This window comes from Erinaceus europaeus, chromosome 10 (genome assembly GCF_950295315.1).
Source record: "Erinaceus europaeus chromosome 10, mEriEur2.1, whole genome shotgun sequence".
Taxonomy (NCBI): domain Eukaryota; kingdom Metazoa; phylum Chordata; class Mammalia; order Eulipotyphla; family Erinaceidae; genus Erinaceus; species Erinaceus europaeus.
The window spans coordinates 96,181,124-96,198,905 of record NC_080171.1 but is presented as its reverse complement, the minus strand read 5'-3'; the positions used below and the strand labels follow the sequence as shown (position 1 = coordinate 96,198,905).

General features: G+C 47.1%; 1 protein-coding gene across 3 annotated transcripts in view; it reads right to left on the bottom strand.

The window, feature by feature from the left end:
- The window catches only part of NEK6 (NIMA related kinase 6), a 105,409-nt gene extending 96,843 nt beyond the window's left edge, over positions 1 to 8,566 (bottom strand). The window contains exon 1 of one of the 3 annotated variants that reach the window (XM_060200141.1): positions 8,375 to 8,566. The gene's annotated coding sequence lies outside the window, so the exon portion shown is untranslated. The remainder of the gene's footprint in view (positions 1 to 8,374) is intronic. The other 2 variants (XM_060200142.1, XM_060200140.1) reach the window with 2 other exon arrangements.
- Positions 8,567 to 17,782: the final 9,216 nt, after the last annotated feature.

Here is a 17,782-nt window from a genome sequence, read left to right as displayed (position 1 = left end):
CCGACCAGCGTGGCCCTTCAGTTAACAAAACAGAGTGTCCCTAACAAGGTAACTCAGTGCATACTGTTTCTTCTAGTTGCCCTGAAGGCTCTTGTAGGTCCTGGGTCTGGTCACCAAGCCCCAGTTCAAAATAAGTATACTTCCAGATGGCAGCCAGATGGCCTATGCATCAGACCAGACCCCCTGGTATCCTTACAGCCCTGGTGCTAAAGACTGTACGTCCCAGCCTCTCTGTGTCTGTTTCTTTGTCCATAAAATGGGCTTACTTGTACTATAATATAATGCATGGAACAATGGAACTGCTTAAGGGGGTCAAAAGTCAGAGAAGGGCAAGAAGCTCTCCTGGCTGCCAGGTGTTTCCTCTAGCCCTGATCCCCAGATACCCACTCCTCAGTCCCATTCACCTGCTCACCTTGTGGCCTACCTGGCCTTCACGCCATCCCTCTCAGACTTCCCTGAAAGGACCAGTAAAGGGTCTCTGTCAGATCCTGACATGAGGCCTGACTCAGAATGAGGGGACATAGCCTGAATGGATGAATGGACTGACCACATACCAGCCAATATGGCAGCATCTAGCTAACACAATGGAGTCCATTCAGTTCACAATGTGCCTATGTTTCTGTATCAAACCTCTCACCCATCCATATCCCAGGTCCAGGCAGTACAACTAGAATCTTAGCCTGGAAGCTGGAGTTGAATCTAAAGTAAACCATGAAGCTGACACAAACAGCACTTTGAGTTGGTCACAGTCTCTCTCCTCAGTTTCCCCATCTGTAAAATGAAAGGCTCTCATTTTTCTATCTTTAAGTATCAGAACCTACTCTATAATTTGATAATTTTCAAGCAAAAAAAAAGTCAGTGGCATTTCATTCATGTATGATGTTGTACAACCACCACCTCTATCTTGAACTGAAATATTCTTATCACTCCCCTGCCTCCCCTCCCCAAAAGAAAAAAAAATCCCTGTACCAATTAAGCAGCTGTTCTTCGCATTCTCCTCCTCCAGCCCCTGATAATGCCAACCTGCTTCCTGTTTCTGTGGAGTTACAAGTTCTGGGTATTTTCACATAAGCACCTGTCTTAAAATGACTCCTCCTACAAAATACAGATCTGTCTAAAGGCAAGGTTTGTCTACTTCCCCTCCACCCCGCCAAGTTCATGTCCCTTACCCTTAGTGGTCTTTTGATCATTCAGGGAATTCTCTGACTTTCAACAATTCTTTTCTAAATTCTACTCCTAAAGATGGATTTTAAAAAATATTTATTTTCCCTTTTGTTGCCCTTGTTGTTTTTCATTGTTGTTGTAGTTATTATTGTTATTATTGATGTCATCATTGTTAGATAGGACAGAGAGAAATGGAGAGAGGAGGGGAAGACAGAGAGGGGGAGAGAAAGATAGACACCTGCAGACCTGCTTCATGGCCTGTGAAGCGACTCCCCTGCAGGTGGGGAGCCGGAGTACGAATCGGGATCCTTACACCAGTCCTTGTACTTTGCGCCATGTGCGCATAACCCGCTGTGCTACCGCCCAATTCCCCTAAAGATGGATTTTTAAAGAAAATCACCAAGACCATCTAGTTGAGTGTAACTGGTCCATTTCCCAGATAAGGAAGTAAAGGACAGCCCTATGTAAACACTTGAGAGGTGGCTGCTGGAGAATGAAGCATTGGATTCAAAGATCTCTAGAACCTGCTGATAGCACCCCCCAACCCCTCCATATACACCATGGAGGGGTCTTAGGTGTGAAGAGCTGGATAAATTCCCACAGAAGTTACTTCAGAAAAGGCCACCATTTCTGGGGAGAGGAGAGCTCTCTTCTCCCTCAGAGAAAACAAGTTGGTCTGAGGGAACTCAAAAGACTTGGAGGGGGTAGGTGGGACAAAGATTCTACTCCCTTAGGTCTGCTGACTGGACCTGCCTTGAGAATCCCTTGTGGGGAGGGGACTACTTGCTTACTTCTGACCAAGAACTACCTGCCCCAGGCCTGGGGCTATGACAGCCGCTCCTGTCAGCAGAGCCCTCTGATGGGCCAACACTGTGTAAATAATTAACAAAACATCTGCCTAGCTTAATAACACACTGTGGCTGACGCAGCTCTTGGGGCCTCCTGAGACCTTCCAGCTCGAAGAGGATGCACTGCAAACTTAGAAGGCTCACTTTCCTCACCTTATGGGCACTGGGTGGGAAGAAGAACAAAATACTGATTGCAAAACATTTTCCTGAGATGCCCAGGGGACCCCCCGACACTTAAATTCTGCCTCTTTCCAAATTACTGGTGTCTCCTCCACCATCTATTCTGAAGGTCATGATCATAGAAAAGTGGTACCTAGAGGTGGCCTCTGACAGACTTCTCTACCCTGTTTAGAGCCTGAATATGTAAGGGTGCTGAAAATGCTCCAGACCAAGAGTCTGGCTGGCCCTGTGACCCTGGGCAGGTCCTGCTTAACTAAATAGTTTCTACATGCCTCATAAGTTCTCGGGAGTGACAGCAGACACCTCCAGGGTGCTATCCATACCTGAGCAGGTCATATGCATTGTGCCCTTTAGTCCTTCCTGTAACCATTATGAGATCAGAAATGTGTCCATTTTCTAGATAAGGAACCCAAGCCTCCAGAGAAGAGTGACTTGCTCCAAGTGGGAGGTGGATGTCCATCTTATTCTAATTGGTGTCAGAGCTCAAGTTGGTTTTGTTTGTTTGTTTTGTTTTGTTTTATTTTCTTCCTCCAGGGTTATCTCTGGGGCTCAGTGCCTGCACTACAAATCTACTTCTCTTGGAGGCCATCCCCCCCCCACCCCAACCCGTTGCTGCAATTGTTGTTGTTGCTGCTGCTGTTGTTGGATAGGACAGAGAGAAACTGAGAGAGGAGGGGAAGACAGAGAGGGGGAAAGGTAGACACTTGCAGACCTGCTTCACTGCTTGTGAAGCGATCCCCCTGCAGGTGGGGAGCTGGGGACTCGAACCAGGATCCTTGAGCCGGTCCTTGCACTTCACATTATGTACGTTTAACCCACCGCTCCACCACCTGGTCCCTGGGTTTTGTTTTGTTTTTTACTGGAGATTGACTTGAGAGTCTATGCATGCAGAACTGTGGTCTAACCACTTAGCCACCTTCCCTGTTCGCTCAGAGCTCAAGTTATTAATGTGTCTATGGGAAAGGGACTCCCCCTCTCTAGATCTCCATTTCTGGTCTGTGAAATGGGCAACTGGGGAAGAAGGGTAAGTCCTTCCGACTCTTATTTCCCTTGGTTCTTGGGTGAAACTTCTGTCTGGCTGTGAGCTTACTAAGTTCATGGCCACTGGGACTGAGCAGAACTTTGGCCCTTTGGCAGGCCTCTTTCCCACAATCCCTGGTTTCAAAGGCTTTGGTGATACCCAGGAACAGAGAAGGTAGGCTGGGAAAAGGCACCATGGACAAATTCCAACTCTGCCATTCACCTATAGTGGGAAGATGTCTGAGGGGCTGAGCCTAGCCTCCATTCAGAAGGCTCTCCTTAAATGGCACCAGGGTCAAGCCCTGCCCTCCTCCTTGAGCCTATTTTGAAGTGTGAGGATTAAAGAACTTGGAGGAAAATGCAGACTCTGCAGACTCTTAGTGGCAGGTTCCCTCCCCCTCCTCTTGTTGGAATTCCTTCACACTCTCTGGAATTCCTACATAAAGCCCCTTATTCTTTTCTATGAGGTCACCAGCACACAGATGTCTAAGAGAAAGAAAGCACAGCCCCATGTGGATCCAGGCCCCATACCAACCAAGGCCTTAGGAACTGAAAGCCTTTCAGACCCAGGCTGCAACCCACAGACAAAGCTCAGAAACGAGTCAGGTTTGGTTAGCTGATGCCAAGAAGACCTGACTAGAAGATGGGCCTTTACCACCAGACAGCTGGAGAAGTCATTTGTGGATAAATCTAGAATAGGAGATAACAGAATTGGAGGGCAGAGGCTGTGAGCGTGGCTCTGTTTCTGCACATGCAAGTCTTGTTAGAGGGACAGATGTCAAAACGTTAGATCACGTTTCAAGTTCAAGTTCCCAAACTGAACATCACAGGAAATTATTTCACCAACTAATCTTCCCCAACATCAGCTCCTGTCTGAATGTCAAGTCTGGGAAGGCTGTTCCTCTAATTCAGTTTTGACCAAAGCAAGACACTGTGTATGCCACCCAGCTCAGACAAGAATGAGTGAAGTTACTGGTCTGATGTTTTCTTTTTAAATTAACATTTTCTCCAAAGGTCATCTCATCACTTGTCACTTCTCAAAAGTCAGACACAAGAAGATGGTCAAGTACAAAAAAGTTAATGAGAATTTTGGCCAAACCCAGAAATCTTCTTCCATCTGCTCATCAAAGCAATTTCACACAGTAGAACCTGGAGTTGGTGTATTGCACCAAAGTAAAAGACTCTGGGGCGGGGGGGGGGGGGGGGGGAAGAGCACAGGTCCAAAAAGGATGACAGAGGACCTAGTGGGGGTTGCAATGTTATTTGGAAAACTGAGAAATGTTATGCATGTACAAACGATTGTATTTACTGTCAAATGTAAAACATTAATTCCCCAATACAGAAATTAAAAAAAAAAAGCAATTTCACAGATGCCTAAGAGATACCCAGACCACCCCAGGTGGCCCCCTTACTCTTACTCCCCAGAACTCTGTGTTCTGGCTCCTACCATCCAAAGTGATGGCCAAAGAAAGTTCCTAGCATGTGCACATTGCTTACTAAGAATGACATGAGAAAAAAAAGATAAAAAAAGTGGAAACAAGGACTATTTATACCTCCCCAAATCACAGACCAGACGGGAGAGCAATCTATCAATGCCAGAAATGTGGTGGAGCCTTCATACAAGATCTATTATTTCACACTTCAAATTAGCGCATCTCAGAGCAATTTGCAAATGTTCATTGATTTACAGAACATACTCAGCAGGGAGAGAAATCTCTTTTCCTTTCAACACCAAAGGACACATGCAGGGGTACACAGGTCCTCACACATCTTCCTCGCAAGTACAGTATAGTATAAACCATGATATAAGTGGAAATGAAAGAAAATAAGAGAAGAGGCATGGGACTGAAATGGCAAATGACAAGAAGCCTGCATAGGGAGCTGGGCAGTGGCACACCCAGTGAGCACACATATTACCATACACAAGAACCCAGGTTCGAGCCCCGACTGTCCATCTACAGGGGGGATGCTTCATGAACAGTAAAGCAGATCTTCAGTAATCTTTCTCTCTCTCTTTTTCTCCCCCTCCCATCTCAATTTTTTTTCTGTCCTATCAAATAAAATAGAAAGGAAAAACAAAAGGTTAAAATGGCCGCCAGGGGCAGTGGATTCATAGTGCTAGCACTGAGCCCCAGCAGTAACCCTGGTGACAATTAAAAAAAAAAAAAAAGAAAAAAGGGAAGCCTATATAGACACAATGGTCAGTTATTCAGATGTGAGAGTCTGGCCCATGGAGGAAGTACTCCAGCATCCAGGGTGAAAACCTGAGGCTCTTCCCAAGGCCAGTGTCATGACTTGCTTTCTCCCCACACAGGCCTAGAAGTGCCAAGCTGACTTAATCTCAGATGACTCATCAGGGCCCACCACTCTCCACCCTTTAACTAACTTCTGGTCTGACCCCAGAAGAGGAAGGGAATAGCCTTCTCTTTTTGACAATTGTTCTCACATTGCCCTTCCAAAACCAGCTTTCTGCACTTGGAGGGGGAAAAAAAGGGGAAAATGGAAACTACGGCCCTCCCTATATGATCACTCCAACCCTGTACTGGTCTTTTGTACCAGAGGGGCAGCAACAGATGAGGAAGGAGTGTAATCACTCCCAGAAAACTGGAGTACAAGGAGAATTCCAGTCCTGAGAACTACTGAATATTAATCCACTCGTTTCTGTAGCACTTAAGAAGAGAAAAACATGACACACACACAGAGAAAGACTGACTTGGCTTGAGGTTAAGAACTACAACTCCACAATCAGAAACGTGGCTTCCTTCTTCCTGTCTCTAAGATCAGGATAACAGTTCTGGACATAAGCACTGTGCCAGGCACCTAACATACAGAACTTTCCAGATTCTGGGGACAATACACTCTACTTGGACAAGCCTGAGTTCAATGCAGGGCTAACTGTGTGATGTTCACCTGGTTATTTAATTTCTGTCTCTCAGTTTCCTCACCTGAAAAATGTAAATTCCCATCTCATCAGGTTGGTGAGTAGGATCCAGTGAAATAAGGCATGTAAGGCTCTTACTTAGTACCTTCATCATAGGATATATCCAAGAAATGATGGTCATCAGCCACAGTGCCACTTTCACACAATAATGTAAGTCATTTCATCACGTAGAGCCTCAGTTTTCTCATCTATAAAGTAGAGATGATAATGTCCTACCACAAGCTGACAAGTCAACAAGAGCCTTATGCATCAAAGCACTCAGCTCCCAACTTGCACACTGTCAGAAAGCAAATGTGGCATGGGGAAGAGGTCTGGACAGGTGGCTGGATTCTGCCTCTGTCTCTGGACCTGTGGGCTTCCCCTCTGTGAGTCTCAGTTTCCTTGTGCATATAGAAGATAAAATGTCACTCCCTACAGTACAATCACTGAGAGGATTATTAGCACCCAGAACAGTGTTTGACACAAAGTGACTGTTCCACAAACATGCCTTCCCTTCCCCAGCTCCTTCCTTACTCAAAGTCACCAGAAGTGCCACCTGGCACAGCTAGAAGCTCCATTTCTTGAAACCTGAATGGCCCCCAAAGCCAGACCAACCTGGATTGCTGCTTCAGCCCAAGATTATTTTGAGGAGACAGAAACAACTTTTTAGTCATTTCCGAAGCAGACAGGACTGTAGAGGCTGACAAACCACAGGGACCATTTTAAATCCTGAGCCTTTTTTTCTGGGAAGTTAGGCAAGAACCTTCCCAAATGTTTGCCCGTGGGGCTTTCTGCCAGAGAGTGACTCACCCACAGCTCCCCACAGGCATATTTTATTTGGGGGTAGGGGCTAGAGGGAGGGCTTGGTCTTGATGGGGGGCTGGGCCGGGAGGGAGGCAATATTTCCAGCAAACTCAAAAGTGCCTGATTTTCTTCTTCTTTTTCATTTTCAGGACAAAAGAAAAGGAATGTAGGTCCTTTTTGCTTCCTTCCAGGTTTTGTCTCCTAAAAGATGTCCAAAGTTCACTCAGTAAGCTCCCTGCACTGGGAACAGGAGCTTCCCAGCCGGCCCTACCTCCTTCTTTCAATGAAATTCTTCTTCCATTAAATGTGCCTCCACGGTTTGCCTGTGCACACACCAAACTCCTAAAACGACATTTCCCCTCTCAGAACGGCAAAGTGAATTTTGACAATTCAGAGGGACTCAGGAGTGGAGAGTTTCCAAAGTTTTCCTTATAGCAAAGAAGGCTTGGGACTGCAAAGATTCTCAGCTAACATAAAGTACAAAGAAACTTGAAAAATAAATAAAAACTGTCAGTCAAAACTGAAAGGGCAGATGTTATGTTGAAAGAGAGTGTTGTGATGAATGTGCTGCTGTGATGGGGGTTTGTACTTGATAAACAAAGCTGATGAATCTCTCTTGATTTAGCAGGGCAGACAGGGAGAGCCCCCACCCCTCAGATAAGTATCTGGGTACCCCCGGTCTCCCCAAGGTCAGAGGCCCAGCCTCCAGACTCACAGGGAAAAAGTTAAAATCTGTCAGGGACAGAGAGACACAGAACTGATTCAGCCAAGAGACTCAGAGGGGCATCTGGGTGGGCCTAAAGGGCTGAGCCAGGCCCACCAGAGACCCCAGGAAAGGTCCTGCCAAAGTCATTACGCAGCCCCCTCCCCGCCCCGCTGCTTCCAGTCACTCTGAGTCTGCGGCAGTGTGGCCAGGTAGGCCTGGTGGGCACACCAGTGGGACACAAAGGGGGGCACCCCAGGCTCCACAGTCAGCACACCGCACTCTCCTGTGTCACTGGCTCACAAACGCCACTCACACCACTCACGTGTGAACTCTCACACAGGCATGACTCCCTGAACACACACATCCGAGTTGCAAGTGCTCCGTGGCACACAGAGAACCGCACTAAGGGGGAAGAGCGGGAGCCCAGCCCACTTCCCTCCAAACCCGGAGACCCGGGGACCCAGACAGCCGGACGACGTGCACACCACCGACTCCGGCCGGCCCGGCGCGCGCACACCCCGCGGACACACGCAGAGCGGCCCCGCCACCCGCGCACCGCGCCGAGCACACCGGGACCTGCTAGTCCACACGCGCCGGCCTCCCGCGTGCACCACCTCGCGCTCTGCCCCGCGCAGCCCGGGCGCGCGCGCACGCGGCTCCCCCCTCCCTTCTCGCTCCCTTTACCGGCCCGCGCCGGCCCGATCCGGCTGGGCCCGGCCCGGGGTCACTCACCGCGCGGGCAGGCTCGGCTGCGGGCGGCAGGAGCGGCGCGCTGACCCGCGACCCGCCGGCCAGCCGGAGCTGTGGTCCCACACGAGTTGGCGCCGCGGCCGCACGCGAGTCCGCTGGGTTCCGCCGGCGCCTGTGAGGGCCCGCGCGCGCGCTCCCGCCCCTCCCCGCCGCGGGGCCGCGCCGCCCCCTGCGCTCGCGCGCTGTGCCGCCACGCAGGCCGGGGTGTGTGTCTGCGGGGTGGGGTCGCCCTGGCTGCGGCCTCCGCGGTCTCACCCTGCGGCCCGCTGTAGAGCCCCTCACCCAGGGCTTCCCCTCCCCATTTCAAAGATGGGGAAACTGAGGTCCAAATTCACACAGCCACTCCAGCATAGCATTTCCCCCTCTTGTAAAGTTTTGGTCTATTAGAGTTAGGGTCTTCAGTCAGTCAACCTTGGACCCCTCCTCATTCATCCTGAGGCTCCCCCATCACCTAACATGTTCCCGTACAGCTCTGATCAGACTCCGGTTGACAAGTGATTAGGGCGCCTGCTGAGTGCGGGGGCACTGCAGGCACCCCAAGGGGTCTCTCCCCAAGCCGGCAGGGAAGGTCTCATCTGGAATCCCCCACTTCCTGCGAGCCCCAACACCAGAAGAATCAATGTGCAGGGGTTTCTGGAAGACGTAAGACTAATGACTGTTTAAAATGCCCCATCTGATGAGAGTCTCCAGGGGGCTCAAGGTGGCTGCTCAGTTCCCCACTTGATTTCTGAGGGGAGACTCCTGTGCAGTTCCTGTTTCCACACGCAGAGCTGTGCTGTCCTCTGGGAGGATGGGAGCTAGAGACTGGCGGTGCCTGCCTGCCCCACTGCCCAGCGTGCCAGTACTGTGCCCAGCCCAACAGGACATGTCTGCTGGGATTCTATCTACCCAGTGAGAGAATGTGCCTCAACTGTTTGATCAAAAACAATGACACCAGCTCGTGGCCGTACACCCTGCCTGCCTTGTGCTGTTCAGTTCCACCGCTGCTCTGTGGAGGAGGTGATGAGCCACTTTCATGCCCATTGTGCAGATGGGGTCAGTGAGGAGGTTTAGAATGGAAGCTTAGCAAGGTGAATTCTTTTGCCTAAAGTGGCTTCGTTTATCAGTGATTGTGTTGAAAGCTGCACTGTCTAATTCCCATGCCTGTTGCTTAATCGCAACAGCCCTGCCAGGGATCAGCATGGCTCTGGGCTGCTGGTGCAGTGAGAGGCGGCAGCCAAGGCAGCAGCTTGTCCAGAGGAGCCAGCTCCATCCATCGCAACCTTCGCACAAACCAACAGGGAGGAAATAGATCACTCTGTGCACTGGTTAGTCATTGAGTTGAGGATCTATTTACAACTCCAACTCATAGTAAATGTACATCATAATAAATGTCAGACTGAACAGTGAAATATAAGAAATAAGCACTGCAAAAAAAAAAAAAGGAGCAGAAAGAAAGGAAGAAAAAAACTGCTGAGACTTTGTTGCAGTGTTAGTGATATTGGCCTTATTCATACTCAGATGTTTCAAGTCATGAAGTATTTTTCTGTTTTTCTATGTATTCATTCACCTTGTATATAGCAAAGGACACCTTCTATGGATCAAGTACTATCCAGGCACTGGAATATGGTCATGAATATAGCTCTGTCACTCTTCAATCTGGGGGTGGTGATGTGTGTGGAGAAGAAACTAAATATCTGATATGGGTGTAGTAACTTGGGTGGAGAAAATGAAGCAAGGATTTCACTGATGCATAAGAGGGCCCAGGGGTGCTTTTTGAAAATATTTTATTTATTTATTTATTTATGAGAGGGATGGGAGAGAAAGAACCAGACATCACTCTGGCACATGTGCTACCGGTGATTGAACTCAGGATCTCATGCTTGAGAGTCCAATGCTTTATCCACTGTGCCACCTCCCAGACCAACCCAAAGGTACTTTTTTTATAGTGGGTATTGGGAGAAGTTCTCTCTGATGAAGCGATTTTTAAGCAGAGGTCTATATGAGGGAGTGATGGAAGCAATTAGAAGTGTCCTGGGTGTGTAGGCCTGACCGCATGCTCCCAGGATCATCCTAGTAAACGTCAGAGTAAGAAGTGCTATTCCTCTTTGAAGAAAACTTGGGAAGTAGTACCAGACCACCAGAGGAGAGAAACCACATTGGTCCCTTCCTCCAATTCCACACATATCTGTGCAGGTCTCTGCCATTTGCAAAGCCCTTCACCAGCTACACAAAGCTCCTAGTTTGTAAACTGAGGCTCAGAGGGGTCAAGAAACATGTTTCAGGTCACAAAGTCCACTGCTGCAAATAGCAGGGATAGGTCTGGCTACAGGGCAGTGGATGTCTGAGTGTTGGGGGGATGACAAAGTCTTTATAAAAAGCTCCCTTTTCTCCCCCTTGACTACAGTTCAGTACTCCAAGGGGGTGGGACATTCACCGTATACTTCTGGGGACAGGAGGGTACAACAGCAGGGCTCAAAGGGGAGTTAGGAAGAGTCTTCCTCACCCCTTGTCCTGGACTTCTTTTTGATCACTCCCTAAATCCTCTGATCTGGCCCCAAACCCTGCTAACATGGGAGTAAGAGGAGGTAGGGGAGGAATCAGGTTAAATTCTGTCCAGAGATGCTTCAATTTTTCTATACACACTACCATGAGCAGTGGGTAGAGGGGAATGGTATAAAGCAAACTAAGCTGCATTCAGTTTTTTTTTCTTTTATCATTTTATTGGCATTTGACTTTTTTTTTCTTGCCTTAGGGGTTATTGCTGGAGCTATGTGCCTGCACTACTTATCCACTGCTCCTGGAGGCTATTTTTCCTTTTTGTTGCCCTTGTTGTTTATTATTGTTGTTGTTCTTGTCATTGTTGGGTAGGACAGAAAGAAATCAAGAGAGGATAGGAATACAGAGAGGGGAAAAGAAAGATAGACACCTACAGACCTGCTTCACCACTTGTGGGGTGCAGGGGAGGGGCCTCGAACCAGGATTCTTATGCTGGTCCTTGCACTTTGCACAGTGTGTGCTTAACCCGCTGCACTACCACCAGGCCCCCTTGACTTTTGTTTTTAATGCAAAAGACTTTTTTAGTGAGTCCCTGGATGAGTCACCTCCACAAGGTGCTTGGCAAAATCACTCCTGGAATTAGAATCAACGTCTTCCTGTGCATGAAGCTTGACACCCTTCCTCGCACTGTGGTTTTTGAGACTGTGGTCTTGGAGAAAGGTCCTATAGTGTAGCCCCCTGGCCTTCCACCAAGAGTTTCAAGATTAAACCTGTGTTATTTCACTATTTCTCTGCATTAGGGGAAGAGAAACCACCATTGCTAGCATGGCATCTCCTCTCCCTGTGTCTGCGTGTGGTGTTTTATTCTCAAAGGTCCCCCTGAAATAGGATGGTGAGTTCTGTTTGACACTGAATAAGCTGAGGCTCAGAGATGACACCACCACAACTTAAGCCCAGTAATACCCAGAGCCCCTATTCCTCTCTCTATCTGGGGGAACGATAGTTAGTGGAGGGGAGTCATGAAGATTTAGAATGAGACCTAGCTCCTTTAAAGCACTGTCCAAAATGTCTTCTTGCCATCTTTGTGATGATGTGAATTTTTGTGGGGAATAGTCTTGGTTTTCCGACCAAGTTTCAACGGTGTTTGTCCTCCAGTGTAATTATTAATAATAGCACTCTGGTTTACCTCCAAAGTGTCTTGGTTTGGTTGATCACTTTTAGGGTCACCTTGGTTGTTTGCAAAGGTTGCCACCTGGACCCAGAGAGAGGGGATTCTAATTTGACGTTTTACTAGATATGAAAATGAGAGCCTCCAGTCCACCTCTGCCCTTCTGGTCGAGGATTCAAACAAGAATTTTTCTGAAAGTTTTTGGGCTTTGAGCAGCAGCAAGCCCAGCTGGTTGGGAATAGAGTCAGGACTCCCTCTCCTGCCATTCTTTCACTCCCTGTGTGACCTTGGGCCACTCTCCTTTTGACTGTAAAAACTGGGGATGGGGATGGGGGTGGAAGAAGCCCTGTCAATCTTGACCTTTTAGGATTTACAGTTGCCCAGATCACATAGAGAAATCAACTGACACTTTGGCAAGAACTGAAACATATGGTACATCCTTCCCTTCCATACCATCAGGTGATTCACTTTTTTTTTTTAACCATTAGATCTCATCTTTAGCTAAATAAATGGTCTAAAGAATTACATACTTGTCTGAAGCTCAGAATTCAAAAGATGCATAGTGAAATGCTTCCTTTATGGTTTCCCCCTTGGTCCCTTATTTCATGGAAGTTCTTCTTCTTCTAGCGTTTGCCCTTCTTCCGTAGCCAGTCAACAGCATCAGGTTGAGCCTGATGTAAAGTTTCGAGACCTCCTTTGAATCTGGAGAGGTGGCAGTCGTTGACTATGTGGGTCATAGTCTGTCTGGAGCCACAGGGGCAGTTCGGGTCGTCTCTGGCTCCCCAGCGATGGAACATAGCGGCGCACCGGCCGTGGCCTGTTCGATAGCGATTGAGGAGGGCCCAATCATAACGTGCTAGGTCAAAGCCGGGTTGACGCTTGCAGGGGTCTGTGATGAGGTGTCTGTTCTTTACCTCAGCTGACTGCCAGCTCTGTTTCCAAGAGTCTGGAACATGGAAGTAATCAGCAGTGACGAACATTCTGGTCACAGACAGTGTTTGTGTGATTTTTCCCTTCCTTCTTTCCTTCTTTCCTTCTTTCCTTCCTTCCTTCCTTCCTTCCTTCCTTCCTTCCTTCCTTCCTTCCTTCCTTCCTTCTTTCCTTTCTTTTTCGAGCACTAACCCACAGTACAATATGCCTATGTTTTCTTGGAGACTGCTTCTGGTCTCTCCTCAATGAGTTTCTTGCTTTCATGTGATGGCATAACACTCCAGAATATTTGCATTTAACCTACATTTAGCAAGTCCCCTGCCCCCTTCTCTGTGTTTTCTTTTAAGCCCATGGGAGATGACAAAAGTTTCATCTGGTGGTCTAGGAGGTGGCACAGTGGATAAAGCACTGACTTTTAAGCATGAAGTCCTGAGTTCAGTCCCTGACAGCGCATGTACCAGAGTGATGTCTGGTTCTTTTTCTCTTCCTATCTTTCTCATGAATAAATAAAATACTTTTAAAAAAGTTTCCACTGTGGCAAGTGTCCTCATAGTTGGGGGACACAAATCACAGAAAATATTGGAGAAGCAAATATAAGCATTTTCTTCAACAACTTCCAGGTTCATATGTGAAGTTTTCTCTTTTAATTCTTTAATTCCAGGTCTATGTAGCATTGCGGAAAGAACACAGACATGGTTGTTTGCTTGTTTTTGTTTTTTGACGTGAAAACTTATCTGTGTAAGTTTAGGTAAATGGCTCTTCATTCTGAACCTCAGATTGCTTGTCTATAAAGTAAAGACAGTCAGCCTCTCTTGAAGGGATACTGTGGTCACTAGAGGCGACATTTTTAAAAATATTCACTGAAGAGTTCTGCGCCATGCTCTGAGGCTGGGGGTCACTTGCAGCTCTGAGGGATGCAGGGTTGTAAACCTTAAATGCAGGGTTATAAGCCTTCCATGCTTAGCTGGTCATCTCTAAGCAATTATTTCCTCCTCTCTTGGCAAGGTGAGACTTCACCTTTGGAGGACTCTGAATGCAGAAATAAAAGTCAGTTACTTTAAATGAGACAAGGAAGGGCACTTGGGCATTGTCATTCCACTCTCTATAGATGGGACTTGCTCCAGGCTGTGCAGGCAGCAGAGGCTAAGATATCAATCTGGTGTCCTCACATCCCAGAAACTTCCTTCCAACCTTGCTCTTTTAGATAACTCATCCCAAGCCTCCTGGTTTAGAAGGAGCACCAAGAAGTATGACTTTTACATGTGGTTCCATAACAGACTTACATGACTCTACTGTAAGGTAGTGATTGTCGCCCATTTTACAGAGGAGAGAACTGAGACCGTTGGTAGTGAAATAGCATAGGACTTAGTGCTCCAACCATCTCTGCTGGGAACACTCAGAACCATTCACACCTCCCTAAAAGAAGTGGCATTTGTGGCTGTTAAGAGACATCAGACGTGGAGGTGGGGGAGTTTCACAAGCTCATAAAAGAATGGGCCTTTGGCCTGCTCTGCCTTCTGCATGCCTATTCTCCTTTTTTTAAAAAAAAATTTATATTTTTATTAGTTATTTAAATATTCACGAAATTACAAGATAACAGTGGTACAACTCCACAATGTTCCCACCACCAGAGTTCTCAGTCCCCAATCCCTCCATTGTAAGCTACAGCAATTCTCCTAAAGTTGCAGATATGGTTAACTATTATTTCTACAACTATCTGTCTTTTTTTGAATTTACTTGACCCCCCCTTTTTTAAAGGTCCCATCTTTTCTTCCTTTCCAAGTCAACACATATACTGATTACTATATCCCTTCCTTTTTCCTCTTCTCTCTCTGGATCCTGATGAAGTTGGAGTTCAGAGCCCTCTGGTCATCTTCCCCTTATCATCCCCTCCCAACTGGGAGTATGGATCAAAGTTATTTTGGGGGTTCAGAAGGTGGGTGTTCTGGCTTCTATAATTGCTTCCCCACTGGACATGGGCTTTGGGAGGTTGATCTATACCCTCAACCTGTTTCTACCTTTCCCTAGTGGGGTAGGGCTGCATACCTATTCTGTCCTGTTACTGAGGTAAATGAGACCTCTGGCTGTGGCTTTTTCTCCTCCCTTGGGGTTAAGGATAGTGATGGTTTGTTCACTCTTACTTTTGGTCTCTGACTAGATGTGACACAAGGGAGATAGAGACTCATGGCCTGGCCATGCAGTCCTGTCCCAGCATCAATAAGAGTGTTGTCTTTCCCTCTTACATTCTGGATTGGACAGTAATACCATGCCAAAGGAAACAATAGCAGGTCAGGTGAATAATTATCCGGACAATAGAAGCTTGAAGAAGTTAACCAATTTGTCTAAAACACAGATTGTAAGGGGGCATCTGATAGGTCTAGAATCTGTGCTCTTACCTACTCTGCTTTGGGCTGAGTCAGCAGGATGTCATGCTAGCCATATTTCTTCTTGGTAGCACCCAGATATCTCCTGAGTTTTGGAGAGGTGAATGAGAAGGCTCTAATACCTTCCTGGAACTTCTGGGGCAGGAAGCCAAGGTAAGACCCACTCTAGGGTCCAAAGCCTCCCCTACTTGCCCAGTGAGGCTGCTTGTTCTCAAAAGCTTCAGATTTAAGCCTGCCCTCTGTATGAGAAATAGGAGCATCTAGGGCCTCACCCACCCTTGGGCTCCAAATTACAGTTCTGGGCGCTAAGCCAGGTTGCTCTGCAGATCCCTGGGGCAGGCAGCCATTTTTACCTCACTGAGTCTGCCAGAAACCTGCGATCCAATTCTACTACCTAGCTTCTGAGATCAGACACTCAAAGCTAAACTGGGGCCCCAAGGGTCATGGCAGAAACCCAGCCATGGAGCCAATCAAACTGAACTTCAAAGCCCAGCTCTGCCACCAATCATAGCACGACCTTGAATACAGCTGTCTACCTTCTGGACCCTCAGTTTCCTCACTAGGAAATTGCAGGGGATAACAACTTATCACTAGTTTGTGACTAGCTAAAAATACTGTACCAGTACCCAGTTGAAAATAATATAAACTGATTTTTGCCATGTGTATTACCCAGGTTCAAGCCCAGCCCCCAGTGCACTGATGGAAGCTTCATTGCTGTGGTCTTAGGCTCTCTCTCTGTGTCTCTCTCTCTCTCCTCTCCTCTATTTCTCACTCTCTATCTCTTTTTTTAAAAAATCAACTCTTAATGGAGGGGATAAGATACGGAACTGTGGTACTGGGAATTGTGTGGAATTGTATATTCTTCTTAACCTACATTCTTGTCAATCATTATTAAATCAATAATTTAAAAAAGTCAACTCTTTATCAGGCACTCTAGATTTTATATATGTCGTTTTATTTAATGTCCTCATCAAGTTTATGAAGTAGATGGAGGTGATGGCAGAGGAGATAGTGTTAGCTATCTCTTTCTACTGAGCATTTGCCTCAGTTTCCCTGTTTGACAAAGAAGAAGAAGGTTCAGAGAGGTAAAGTCTCTTGCTAGAGATCATAAAACTGGGGAAAAGTGGGAACAATGTGTAGTAGGTATGTGGATCCATTAAGCTGGCACAGCTAGCTCAGAGTCTTATCTGTAAAAGAAGCATGATGATAGCATGAGTCACTTCCTACTTCTGGCAAATTCCATACTGGATGCCTTTGTGTTTCTTAAAAGCCCTGATTTGTACCCTTTGCTGATGTCCATGGGGGTAAAAGTACTCCCACTAGGGCTGACTATAATTACCAAATACTTAACAAACAGCTTTTGTTTGACAACCAGCTCTTGCCAGCCAGTGCAGATTAGGCCCCTGGTACCTCAAAGGCCCCATCCACTGCCCTTCCCAGACCCTGAAAAGGGGTGACCCAGTGCAATAAGATGTGCTTTTCCTTGGTTTGGGCAGCCCTCCAGTACTGAGTATCCACTTATACTGAGCAACCACTGTATAATAATGTCTTGCATCCAGGCCCTGGGCCTTCCTGAGTCTTAACACCAACAACATTCCCATGAAGGTAGGAACAAATAAGAAAAATGAAGCTCTTCCAAAGTAATGTCCACTGGCTCAGGTCACCCAGAAAGTAAATTGCAGAGTCAGGACTCTGAAGCCCAGTCTGCTTGACAAGACCTTTTTCTCAGAAGCAGGGGTGAATATGTGAGGAGATCTGGGTCTGATGCCAACAAGCCATGACCTGTTTCTGGCCCTCCCTCATCTGTACTATGTGAGCTTAACCCAGTGCACTACCACCTGGCCCCTCTCCTTCATATGTAAAGAAAGAATTAGACAAATAATTTTTTGGTCATTACTGGAGTTTCATCACTCTCATGTGACTTTATTTTTATGTTAGGGAAAAAGAAATAGGACAGGAGAGGGAGAAAGAGAGAGAAGCTCCCCCAACCCCTGAGGTGGGGACTGGGGGTTCAAACCTGGGTACTTTCACATGGTAACTTGTGTTCTTTACTAGGTGCACCATTGCCATCCTGACTTTTCCCCCCTTCAGATAGAATGACATAGTTGCAGGTGGTTGTGGCATTCCATGATCATACAGTGGTTACTACTTTGCATTGTGGCTGTAGCAGACAAAATGACAGATAGAGAGGCCCCACAGCACCAAAGTGCCTCAGTGCAGTGGCCAGGCTCACACCTGGGTCATGCCTGTGTTAAAATGAACACACTATCCAAATAAGCTATCTTGCCAGCCTGTGACAAATGGTTTTATTTATTTATTTATTTAAGAAAGGAGACATTAACAAAACTGTAGGATAGGAGGGGTACAATTCCACACAATTCCCACCACCCAGTCTCCATATCCCATCCCCTCCCCTAATAGCTTTCCCAT